This window comes from Chiloscyllium plagiosum, unplaced genomic scaffold (assembly GCF_037043375.1).
Source record: "Chiloscyllium plagiosum isolate Xiang-an unplaced genomic scaffold, Cpla_swu_hap1 HiC_scaffold_25, whole genome shotgun sequence".
NCBI lineage: Eukaryota > Metazoa > Chordata > Chondrichthyes > Orectolobiformes > Hemiscylliidae > Chiloscyllium > Chiloscyllium plagiosum.
The window spans coordinates 6909440-6921707 of NW_028270163.1; positions in this window are offsets into that span (position 1 = coordinate 6909440).

Below are 12268 nucleotides of genomic sequence, written 5' to 3' on the forward strand. Positions count from 1 at the left end.
GGAGATCTGAAATTGTTTCCCAAAAAAGGAGTTATTGATGTTAGAGTTGTTTTGGAAAATTCAGTACCAGAGATTGCTTGATTTTTATTGTTCAAGGACAGTAAAGGTTTCAGAACCAAACTGAGTCAATGATGTGAGGGCAGAGATTGACCGTGCTCTGATTGAACAGGAGCACAGCCTGGTAAGAACGAAACAGCCTTGCCATGCTCCAGATTTCGAAATCTCCTGCTCTACCATGACTCAGGTAAACTTCTCAAGAACTGTCCGATGTGAGGGCTCACCAGCACTTCCTCCGGGAATATCCCAGATGAGCTTTTCCAGCACCACCTCCATCCTTAGAATACTTGTCAAAAATTGGATATTAAATTTAAGAAGGAGACAGACAGATTTTTAAGTAATAATGGGTTAAAGGGCTATCAGATCAGGCAGGAAAATAGAGTTAAGGCCTATATCAGATCAGGAGAAAGTGAGGACTGCAGATGCTGGAGATCAGAGTCTAGATTAGAGTGGTGCTGGAAAAGCACAGCAAGTCAGGCAGCATCTGAGGAGCAGGAAAATCAACGTTGCAGGCCACATTCCTGATGAAGGGCTTTTGCCCAAAACATCAATTCTCCTGCTCCTCTGATGCTGCCTGTGCTTCTCCAGCACCACACTTTTTGACTATATCAGATCAGCCAAGATCCTATTGAATGGCGGAGTGGCTGAATGTCATACTCCTGCTCCTAATTCTTAATAATACCTATTTGTTTTGGAGGAATAGTCTTCAACCTTGTGTTACATTTTGATGCACAGTAAAGAGTGTAAAATTACTGTGCCCCCAAAAGGATATACCATGGATAGGTCAGCCGCTAACATCTCCTATGGGGTCAATTTGCCTTCAGAGCAAGTCTTGCCTCAGAGTTTGCCTTTATTGTTCAGTTCATTGAGTACAGGAGTTGGGAGGTCATGTTCCGGCTGTACAGGACATTGGTTAGGCTACTTTTGGAATATTACATTCAGTTCTGATCTTCCTGCTATCGGAAAGATGTTGTGAAACTTGAAAGGGTTCAGAAAAGATTTACAAGGATGGTGCCAGGGTAGGAGGGTTGGAGCTATGGGGAGAGGCTGAACAGGCTGGGGCTGTTTTCCCTGGAGCATCAGAGGCTGAGGGGTGACCTTATAGAGGCTTATAAAATCATGGGGGGCATGGATAGGGTAGGGGAAAAATAAGGGCATGTGCTTTGATTGATAGGAAAGATTTAAAGGTTATGTAAGGGGCAACTTTTTCACACAAATGATGGTGCATGTATGGAACGAGCTTGCCAGGGGAAGTGGTGGAGATGGGTACATTTAAAAGATTTGTGAATGGGTATATGAATAGGAAGGGTTTCTATAGAATATATAACATAGAACGTTACAACACAGTATAGGCCCTTTGGCCCTCGATGTTGCGCCAACCTGTGAAATTAATCTGATGTCCATCTAACCTACGCCGTACCATTATTATCCATATGTATGTCGAATGCCCATTTAAATGCACTTAACTTTGGTGAATCTACTTCTGTTGCAGGCAGGCTGTTCAATGCCCTTACTACTCTCTGAGTAAAGAAACTATTCCTGACATCTGTCCTACATCTACCACCCCTCAATTTAAAGCTATGTCCTCTTGTGTTAGCCTTCACCATCTGAGGAAAAAGGATCTCAATGTCCACCCTATCTAACCCTCTGATTATCTTATACGTCTCGATTAAGTCGCCAACCTTCCCTCCATACTAGGCAACATCCTCGTAAATCTCCTCTGAACCCTTTCCAAAGCTTCCACATCCTTCTTAGAATGCAGTGACCAGAACTGCACACAATACTCCAGGTGTGATGTCACCAGTGTCTTGTACAGCTGAAGCATGACCTTGTGGCTCCGAAACTCAATCCCCTCACTAATAAACACCAACACGCCATATGCCTTCCTAACAATTCTATCAACCTTTTGAAAGATATGAGCCAAATGTTGACAAATGGAACTCGATTAATTTAGGAATCTGGTCAGCATGGATGAGTTGTACTGAAGGGTTTGTTTCTGTGCTGTGTAATCCTACGACTATGGCTCTAGGTCCATGGACTGTACATTCTTCAGCTGAAGGCATTTTGTTTCCTACAACTATTAATTTGCTACTTAGAGTCATAGAGTCATAGAGATGTACAGCACGGAAACAGACCCTTCGGTCCAACCCGTCCATGCCGACCAGATATCCCAACCCAATCTAGTCCCACCTGCCAGCACCCGGCCCATATCCCTCCAAACCCTTCCTATTCATATACCCATCCAAATACCTCTTAAATGTTGCAATTGTACCAGCCTCCACCACTTCCTCTGTCTGCTCATTCCATACATGTACCACCTTCTGTGTGAAAAAGTTGCCCCTTAGGTCTCTTTTATATCTTTCCCCTCTCACCCTAAACCTATGCCCACTAGTTCTGGACTCCCCGACCCCAGGGAAAAGACTTTGTCTATTTACCCTATCCATGCCCCTCACAATTTTGTAAACCTCTATAAGGTTACCCCTCAGCCTCCGACGCTCCGGGAAAACAGCCCCAGCTTGTTCAGCCTCTCTCTGTAGCTCAGATCCTTCAATCCTGGCAACATCCTTGTAAATCTTTTCTGAACCCTTTCAAGTTTCACATCTTTCCGATAGGAAGGAGACCAGAATTGCACGCAATATTCCAACTGTGGCCAACCAATGTCCTGTACAGCCGCAACATGACTTCCCAACTCCTGTACTCAATACTCTGACCAATAACGGAAAGCATACCAACGCCTTCTTCACTATCTACCTGCGACTCCACTTTCAAGGAGCTATGAACCTGCACTCCAAGGTCTCTTAGTTCAGCAACACTCCCTCGGACCTTTCCATTAGCTGTATAAGTCCTGCTAAGATTTGCTTTCCCAAAATGCAGCACCTCGCATTTATTTAACTTTTAATTTTCCACGATTAACCAACACCACAGCTAGTTACACACATTAGCCCAATCTAAACTAAGCTCCACTTCAGGTCATCCTTCACAGATGTTCTTCGCCATTCTGTTTTTCTCATTATTCCTGGCCTAAATCCCACCAGAGGATGACAGTTCAAGATGGCTACAGCGTGGGTGAGATAAATGCCAACGTTTGATCTCCACCTTGGCTGTGGGTAACAGGGAAACAATTCTGCCTGTAGTTTAAAAATCTCAGTGCTGTGCTGTGGGTCAGTGAATAATCACCAAGAACCTGCCTTTGGGCAGACGACTGAAGAGAAAAAGCAATCACAGCACAGCCAGTGGAAGGGTTAAATTCAGCACAGATCTTACACAATGTTAGGCATGAGTGAATGAGAACAAACCTTATCCAGAGCCCGATCTTATCAGCTCAGAGCTATTATCACTTGCTGCTCTGTAAGAATTTCAACCATCTGCACTAGAAACTAATCAAGATTGAAACTCTGCCACAATCCCACCCCCCCCTCGGCAATTTGGATCGGTACAGGTTTACAGCTATCCCCAGTCTATCAGCCTAAGATTCCCAGACAACAGTGCACAACCTAACTAGCTTCCCTGTTCAGGATCTAATCAATCCCTGATAAACAGGGGCCTTTTGGAAATGTCTGACATATTTATCCCTTGTGGTGGAATGTGTTTGGAGTAACACTAAACTTTAGTCTCAGTCAATGTCCCATCACAGGATAATGGCTTTCAATCCATTATTTCCATTTGTCCATGGTCTAATCCGATTTATTCAACATTCAGATGAACAAATCCAAGGTCCAGGAACATCCTTTGTGCACATGCTCCCAGATCAGACCATGTATTATTCAGAACGAATGGCCCCGAGAGCATTTAGTTAACAAATACAGATAAAGAACTTTCATAAAAGAAAAAATGTTCATGACTGCAGGGCATCCCAAAGAGACACCTTCGGAATCTGGTCACTGTTATAATGTAAGAGAAGTGGCAGCTGGTTTGTACACAGCAAGCTCCCACAAATAACAATGAGATAATGAGCTGTTAATTTCATGATGATGACGAAGAGATAACTATTGACCAGGCCACTCAAACATACCTGCGCCTTTTCAAAGTGGTGCCGTGCGATTTAATGTGGGACTGACACACTGATCCACATTTCGTCTGAATGATGACAGCTCTTGACAGTGCAGTGCAGCCTCAGAGCTGCACTGAAGTGCATTGTTAAGTGGGTCAGAGGTTGAATTCACTACCCTTTGAGTGAGCGACATGTGTGCTACAGGGCTAACATTCTGTTACATATGGACAAATACTGTAAGGTGCTCTGAATGTGGCAGTGGGATGACATCACAGCACCTGATTGATATGGGATTTGGAGTGGACTTGATAACCTTTTTTAACCTTTCTTTACAAACCTGTTGAAATGTTGTACAAAAACAATGTGCCAGGCCATCCTTGAACGTTTCACACCCTAGGCCAGCATGTGGGACTGTGGGAAGCTGATGACCTGATGTCTGACACAATAACCCGTTTTTCTCTCCTGACAGCCTGCATAACATGTGATGGTACAATTCCCACTTAATCGATAGGCAACCTTACTATCCATCATCTGAGTCACAAGACCTTCCCAGGGAGGACGCTCCAAGTAGCACAGTAACAAATACTCTCACCTCTGAATCACAAGGACGCAGAGTCCTAGAGCCCTAATGCAATGAGACAGGCCATTTGGCCCACCTGGACCATGCCGACCATATTGTCCATTCTCGCTAACCCCATTTCCCTGCACTTGGCCCATATCCTTCTAAGATTAAAGTGGTGCTGGAAAAGCACAGCAGGTCAGGCAGCATCTGAGGAGCAGGAAAATCGATGTTTCAGACAAAAGCCCTTCATCAGGAATGAGGCTAGGAGCCTCGGAGATGGAGAGATAAATGGGAGGGGGGGGATGGGACTGGAAGGAAGGTAGCTGAGAGTGCAATAGGTGGATGGAGGTGGGGGTAAAGGTGATAGGTCAGAGAGGAGGGTGGTGCAAATTGGTGGGAAGGAGGATTGACAGGTGGGACAGGTCATGAGGATGGTGCTAAGTTGGAAGGTTGGAACTGGGTAAGGTGGTGGGGAGGGGAAATGAGGAAACTGGTGAAGTCCACATTGATGCCCTGGGGTTGAGAGGTCCCGAGGCGGAAGATGAGGCGTTCTTCCTCCAGGCATCGGGTGGTGAGGGAGCGGCGGTTGAGGAGGCCCAAGACCTGCATGATCTCGGCAGAGTGGGAGGGGGAGTTGAAATGTTCAGCCACAGGGCGGTGGGGTTGATTGGTGCGGGTGTCCCAGAGATGTTCCCTAAAGCGCTCTGTGAGGAGGCGTCCAGTCTCCCCAATGTAGAGGAGACCGCATCGGGAGCAACGGATACAATAAATGATATTGGTGGATGTGCAGGTGAAACTTTGATGGATGTGGAAGGCTCCTTTAGGGCCTTGGATGGAGGTGAAGGGGGAGGTGTGGGCGCAGGGTTTGCAATTCCTGCGGTGGCAGGGAAGGTGCCAGGTGGGGAGGGTGGGTTGTTGGGTGTCGTGGACCTGACCAGGTAGTCATGGAGGGAACAGTCTTTGCGGAAGGCCGAAATGGGTGGGGAGGGAAATATATCCCTGGTGGTGGGGTCCGTTTGGAGGTGGCGGAAATGTCGGCGAATAATGTGGTTTATACGAAAGTTAGTGGGGGGGGGAAGGTGAGGACCAGGGAGATTCTATCCTTGTTGCGGTTGGAGAGGTGGGTTTTGAGGGTGGAGGTGCAGGATGTGGACGAGATGCATTGGAGGGCATTTTTAACACGTGGGAAGGGAAATTGCGGTCTCTAAAGAAGGAGGTCATCTGGTGTGTTCTGTGGTGGAACTGGTCCTCCTGGGAGCAGATACGGCAGAGGCAGAGGAATTGGGAATACGGGATGGCATTTTTGCAGGAGGTAGGGTGGGAGGAGGTGGGTTTGTAAAAAGTGACAGTGTTGAATCGGTCATCGTTGATGGAGATGGAGAGGTCCAGGAAGGGGAGGAAGCTGTCAGAGAGGGTCCAGGTGAATTTAAGGTTGAGGAGGAATGTGGGAGCACGAGCTGGTGCCGATACAGTCAACAATGTAGAGGAGGAAAAGGTGGGGGTTGGTGCTGGTATAACTACGGAAGATGGACCATTCTACGTAGCTGACAAAGAGACAGACATAGCTGGGGCCCATGCGGATGCCCATAGCTACCTCTTTCGTCTGGAGGAAGTGGGAGGATCCACTTTCCGCAAAGACCGTTCCCTCTGTGATTACCTGGTCAAATCCACGACCCCCAACAACCCACCCTCCCCTCGTGGCACCTTCCCCTGCCACCGCAGGAACTGTAAAACCTGCGCCCAGACCTCCTCCCACACCTCTGTCCAAGGCCCTAAAGGAGCCTTCCACATCCATCAAAGTTTTACCTGCACATCCACCAATATCATTTATTGTATCCGTTGCTCCTGATGTGGTCTCCTCTACATTGGGGAGTCTGGGCGCCTCCTAGCAGAGCGCTTTAGGGAACATCTCCGGGACACCCGCACCAATCAACCAAACCGCCCCGTGGCCCAACATTTCAACTCCCCCTCCCACTCTGCCGAGGACATACAGGTCCTGGGCCTCCTTCACCACCGCTCCCTCACCAACCGACGCCTGGAGGAAGAACGCCTCATCTTCCGCCTCGGAACACTTCAACGCAAGGGCATCAATGTGGACTTCACCAGGTTCCTTATTTCCCTCTCCCCACCTTATCCCAGCTCCAGCCTTCCAGCTCAGCACTGTCCTCATGACCTGTCCCACCTGTCAATCTCCCTTCCCACCTATCCACTCCACCCTCCTCTCTGACCTATCACCTTTACTCCCACCTCCATCCACCTATTGTACTCTTGGCTACCTTCTCTCCAGCCCCACCCCCTTTCCAATGATTTCTCTACCCCCGAAACTCCCAGCCTCATTCCTAATGAAGGGCTTTTGCCCGAAACATCGATTTTCCTGCTCCTTGGAAGCTGCCTGACCTGTTGTGCTTTTCCAGCACCACTCTAATCTTGACTCTAATCTCCAGCATCTGCAGTACCCACTTCTGCCATATCCTTCTCATCCTTTTCTGTCCATGTATTTGTCCAAAAGCTTTTTAAATATTGTTAATGTACCCGCCTCAACCTCTTCTGCTGGCAGCTCATTCCATGTGCGTACCACCCTCTGTGTATACAAGTTGCCCCTCAGGTTCCCTTTCATTTCTTCCTCTCTAACCTTAAACTGATGCCCTCTCATCCTCGATTCCCCAACCCTTGGAAAAAGACTGGGTGCATTCACCTTATCCTTGCCTGTCATGATCTGGATGGAAAGGTGCTGGTGTTGGACTGAGGATCTTATACACTTCTATAAGACTCCCCTTTCAGTCTCCTACATTCGTAAGAAAAAATTCCTAGCTTGTCCAACCTCTCCCTATAACTCAGACTGTTGAGTACTGGCAACATCCCTGTAAATTTCTTCTGCACTCTTTCCAGTTTAATAACATCCTTCCTATAGCAAGGTGACCAAAATTGAACACAATACTCCAGGTGCAGCCTCACCAATGTCCTGTACATAACTTCCCAACTTCCATATTCAATGCCCTGACTAATGAAGGTCAGTATGCCAAAAGCCTTCATCACTGCCCTGTCTACCTGTGACTCCACTCTCAGAGAACCATGCACCTGAACTCCAAGGTCCCTCTGTTCCACTACACTCCTTAAGGCCCTACCATGAAACTCCTATCTTGATTTGACTTTCCAAAATGCAAGACCTCAGACTTATCTATTTAAACTCCATTTGCCATTTCTCGACCCACTTTCCCAGCTGAGCAAGGTCCTGCTGCAATTTTGCCGTGAAGGTAAGTCCCTATGTGGAGGCTGACACGTCAGTGCAGTAGAGGCATAGAGTCATGCAGCACTGGAACAGACCATTCAGACCCTAGTGTCGACCATAATCCCAAACTAAACTAGTCCCAACTACCTGCTCCTGGCCCATATCCCTCCAAAGCTTCCCTATTCATGTACTTATCCAAATGTCTTTTAAACGTTGCAACTGTACCCACAGCCATCACTTGCTCTCGAAGTTCATTCCACACACGATACACTCTCTGTGTAAAAGCTCTCATGTCCTTTTTCAATCTTCCTCCTCTCACCTTAAAAATATGCCCCTGGTCTTAAAATCACCCAACCTAGGGAAAAGACACCTGCCATTAACCTTATCTATACTGCTCATGATTTTATAAATCTCTATAAAGTCACCCCTCAACCTCCCAGGCTCCAGTGTAAACAATCCCAGCCTATCCAGCTTCTCCTTATAACTCAAACCCTCCATGCCTGGTAACATCCCGGTAAATCTTTTCTGAACCCTCTCCAGCCTAACAATATCCTGGCTATAGCAGGGTGACCAGGACTGCACACAGTACTGCAGAAGAGGCCTCACCAACATCCTGTACAATCTCAACATGACATCCCAATTCCTGTAATCAAAAGGCAGAGAAATGAAGGCAAGTACTGAGAGAGGGCTTCACTGTCAGTGAAAGAGTTAGATCATAAGACTAGGAGCAAAAGTAGGCCTTTCAGCCCATTGAGTCTGCTCTACCATCCAATGGCTGATTTGAAAATCTTCAACTCCACTTTCCAGCCTTTTCCCTATGACCCATGATTCCCTTACTGATTAAATATCTGTGTATCTCAGCCTCGAATATACTGAATGACTGAGTCTCAACAGTCCTCTGTACTAAAAGAATTCCACAGTTTCCTCCTGTTCTCAGTCTTAAATGTGTGGCAACATGAAAACAAATTAAGGTCATTGTCTCATTGTCATTTGTGGGAGCTTGCTGTGCACAAAATATTTGTCACTTGTCTTACAATTCAAAAGTATTGGCTTATCCTGTGTGAATTATCTGTGGTTTTGATGTAATGGTAACTTTGGGAAGGGTGACAAAGGACATTTTATACTGCTCCACCTTTATCCATATGCATGCTCTGGCAGATTTCACCATCAATTGAAGATTTTCTTTAGAAGGACTTGGGGTGGCACGGTGGCTCAGTGGTTAGCACTGCTGCCTCACAGTGCCAAGGGACTGGGTTCAATTCCAGCCTCGGACAACTGTCTGTGTGGAGTTTGTATGTTAAAACATAGAACATAGAACAGTACAGCACAGAACAGGCCCTTCAGTCCACGATGTTGTGCCGACCACTGATCCTCATGTATGCACCCTCAAATTTCTGTGACCATATGCATGTCCAGGAGTCTCTTAAATGTCCCCAATGACCTTGCTTCCACAACTGCTGCTGGCAACTCATTCCATGCTCTCACAACTCTCTGTGTAAAGAACCCGCCTCTGATATCCCCTCTATACTTTCCTCCAACCAGCTTAAAACTATGACCCCTCGTGTTAGCCATTTCTGCCCTGGGAAATAGTCTCTGGCTATCAACTCTATCTATGCCTCTCATTATCTTGTATACCTCAATTAGGTCCCCTCTCCTCCTCCTTTTCTCCAATGAAAAAAGTCCGAGCTCAGTCAACCTCTCTTCATAAGATAAGCCCTCCAGTCCAGGCAGCATCCTGGTAAACCTCCTCTGAACCCTCTCCAAAGCATCCACATCTTTCCTATAATAGGGCGATCAGAACTGGCGACAGTGAGGACTGCAGATGTTGGAGATTAGAGTCGAGAGTGTGGTGCTGGGAAAGCACAGCAGGTCAGGCATTATCCTTGGATTCTCCTGCTCCTCAGATACCGCTTGGCCTGCTGTGCTTTTCCAGCACCACACTCTTGACTCTATTGTAAAAGTCTGTCTGGTTTACCAGTGTCTTTTGAGAAAGAATTCTCCAGTCTTTGCTCTGTGTCTGACCTACAGGCCAATAACAACGTGGTGAGCATACAGAGAAAGGCAGCTTAACACCACAGCCGTCACCCCCACCATCTCAACAGCAACTGGGACCTGTCCACCAGGCTCAAAACCAGTCAAGCAAAGGCTCACTCAGAAATCCAGAATCACTCAGGGTGGCGAGGCTATGCTGATGCCCCAACGCCAGGTGTGGTGAATATGGGAAGTCAAGGTGTGACATGGTGTGGGCAGTGGGTGGGGGAGGTGAGATGATGGTGAAGGGTGGAGGATGGTTGGAGGAGAGCTAAGCATAAGGCTGTGAGGTGGGTGGGGTGTTGGTGGTAAATTTGGGAAGAGGATGAAGTAGCTGTGTGTGAGGTGGGAGGACGGTGATGGGTCCATTGGTGAAATGTGGGTGTTGGTGGCAAATTTCGGCTGGGGAAGGATAAATTTCATAGCATCATAGAATGGAAGTGTGGAAGCAGGTCATTCGGCCCATCAAGACCATACTGACACTCTGAAGAGCATCTCACCCAGAACCCCCTACCTCATCCCTGTAATCCTGTATTTCCCATGGCTAACCCACCTAGCCTGCACATCCCTGGACACTATGGGCAATTTAGCATAGCCAATCCACCCTAACCTGCAGAGCTTTGGATTGTGGGAAATCCACGTAGACACAGGGAGCATGTGCAAACTCTATACAGACAATTGCCCCATGGGTGGAATTGAACCCAGGTCCCTGGCGCTGTGAGGCAGCAGTGTCTGGGGTAAAACAGGTAAAACAGATCAATTATGGGAAAGTGATGCTGGAAATTGGAGTCAAAAAGTGTGGTCCTGGAAAAGCACAGCAGGTGAGGCAGCATCTGAGGAGCAGGAGAGTCAAGGTCTTGAGCATAAGGTCGACATCAGGAATGTCAATGAGCAATGCAACTTGTGGAGCTAGATTGTGCACATACATATTCAAAACTCACACAACACCAGGTTACAGTCCAACAGGTTTATTTGGAAGCACTAGCTTTCGGAGCACTGCTCCTTCATCAGGTAGCTAGTGGGGTTACCTGATGAAGGAGCAGCACTCCGAAAGCTAGTGCTTCCAAATAAACTTGTTGGACTATACCTTGGGGTTGTGTGATTTTTAACTTTGTCCACACCAATCCAACACCGGCACCTCTATATCATATGCATATTGTTTGTCCTGTTCCTTGCTGTAGGAGAAAGTGAGGTCTGCAGATGCTGGAGATCAGAGCTGGAAATGTGTTGCTGGAAAGGCGCAGCAGGTCAGGCAGCATCCAGGGAACAGGAGAATCGACGTTTCGGGCATAAACCCTTCTTCCTGAAGATTCTCCTGTTCCCTGGATGCTGCCTGACCTGTTGCGCCTTTCCAGCAACACATTTCCAGCTCTGTTCCTTGCTGTACAACAGTGACGACACATCATAGTGTGAATGTCTTTCCTTGTTGTTATATAGACTCTATGAATGGCAAGTGTGAACGCTGAGAGGCCTCTGCAAGAAATAGAGCAACTTCTTGGCTGGCCTTGGGAAAGTGATGTTTTGGTCAGTCTGTTAAGAATGAGTTTGACATTATCCACGGTTCAAGTAAGATTTAAGTCCAATCTCAAGCAGTGGGAATCTCTCGACCAGCATCAGAGGGAGGTGGGGAAAGCAGAGATTCCAAGTGCCTTTAGATTCCAATATCAGAATTTTCTTACACCAAGCAGGGTATGTAACAAACCTGCTGCTTTGAACATGATCGATCACTACGCATTTCATTCTCAAATTCCAATGACAGCAAACTACACAAACCCAATGGGAAATGTGTTAAATTCTGAAGGGACACATCCAAACCAGGGACCACGACCAAGTGAGCATGTGTAGGAAAGGCAGGCCAAAACCCTTTCATTCCTGATAAAGGGCTCTGGCCCGAAACGTCGACTTTCCTGCTCCTCGGATGCTGCCTGACCGGCTGTGCTTTTCCAGCACCACACCCTCGACTCTGATCTCCAGCATCTGCAGTCCTCACCTTCTCCCAGAACACTTTCAGTTAAAGCATGGTTTCGCCAAGATTTTCACCTGAATAGGAGAAAGTGAGGCCTGCAGATGAGCTGCTTTCCAGTTTTGTTTCTTACTCCAGGGGTTCAGAGCAAATTTCAGCAAGATACAGCGTCAGACACAGGTCTCCAAAAACAAAGTGGAGAGGAGAAACCAAACAGGGTGCTCAGCAAGAGGAAACAAAGTCAGAGCTATCCACTGATAATGGAAAAAATTAGTAATAAATAAAAATGACCATTAAAAAGGGCCAAGCAACAGAGGAAATTAATAAAACCATTTTCACTTGTTCATTTAAAGCAGAGCTGGGGCACCAGGGCAGAATCAAGGCACTGAGTTTAAATAACACTGATCTTCTATTGACCTCTGACAGCGCACACAG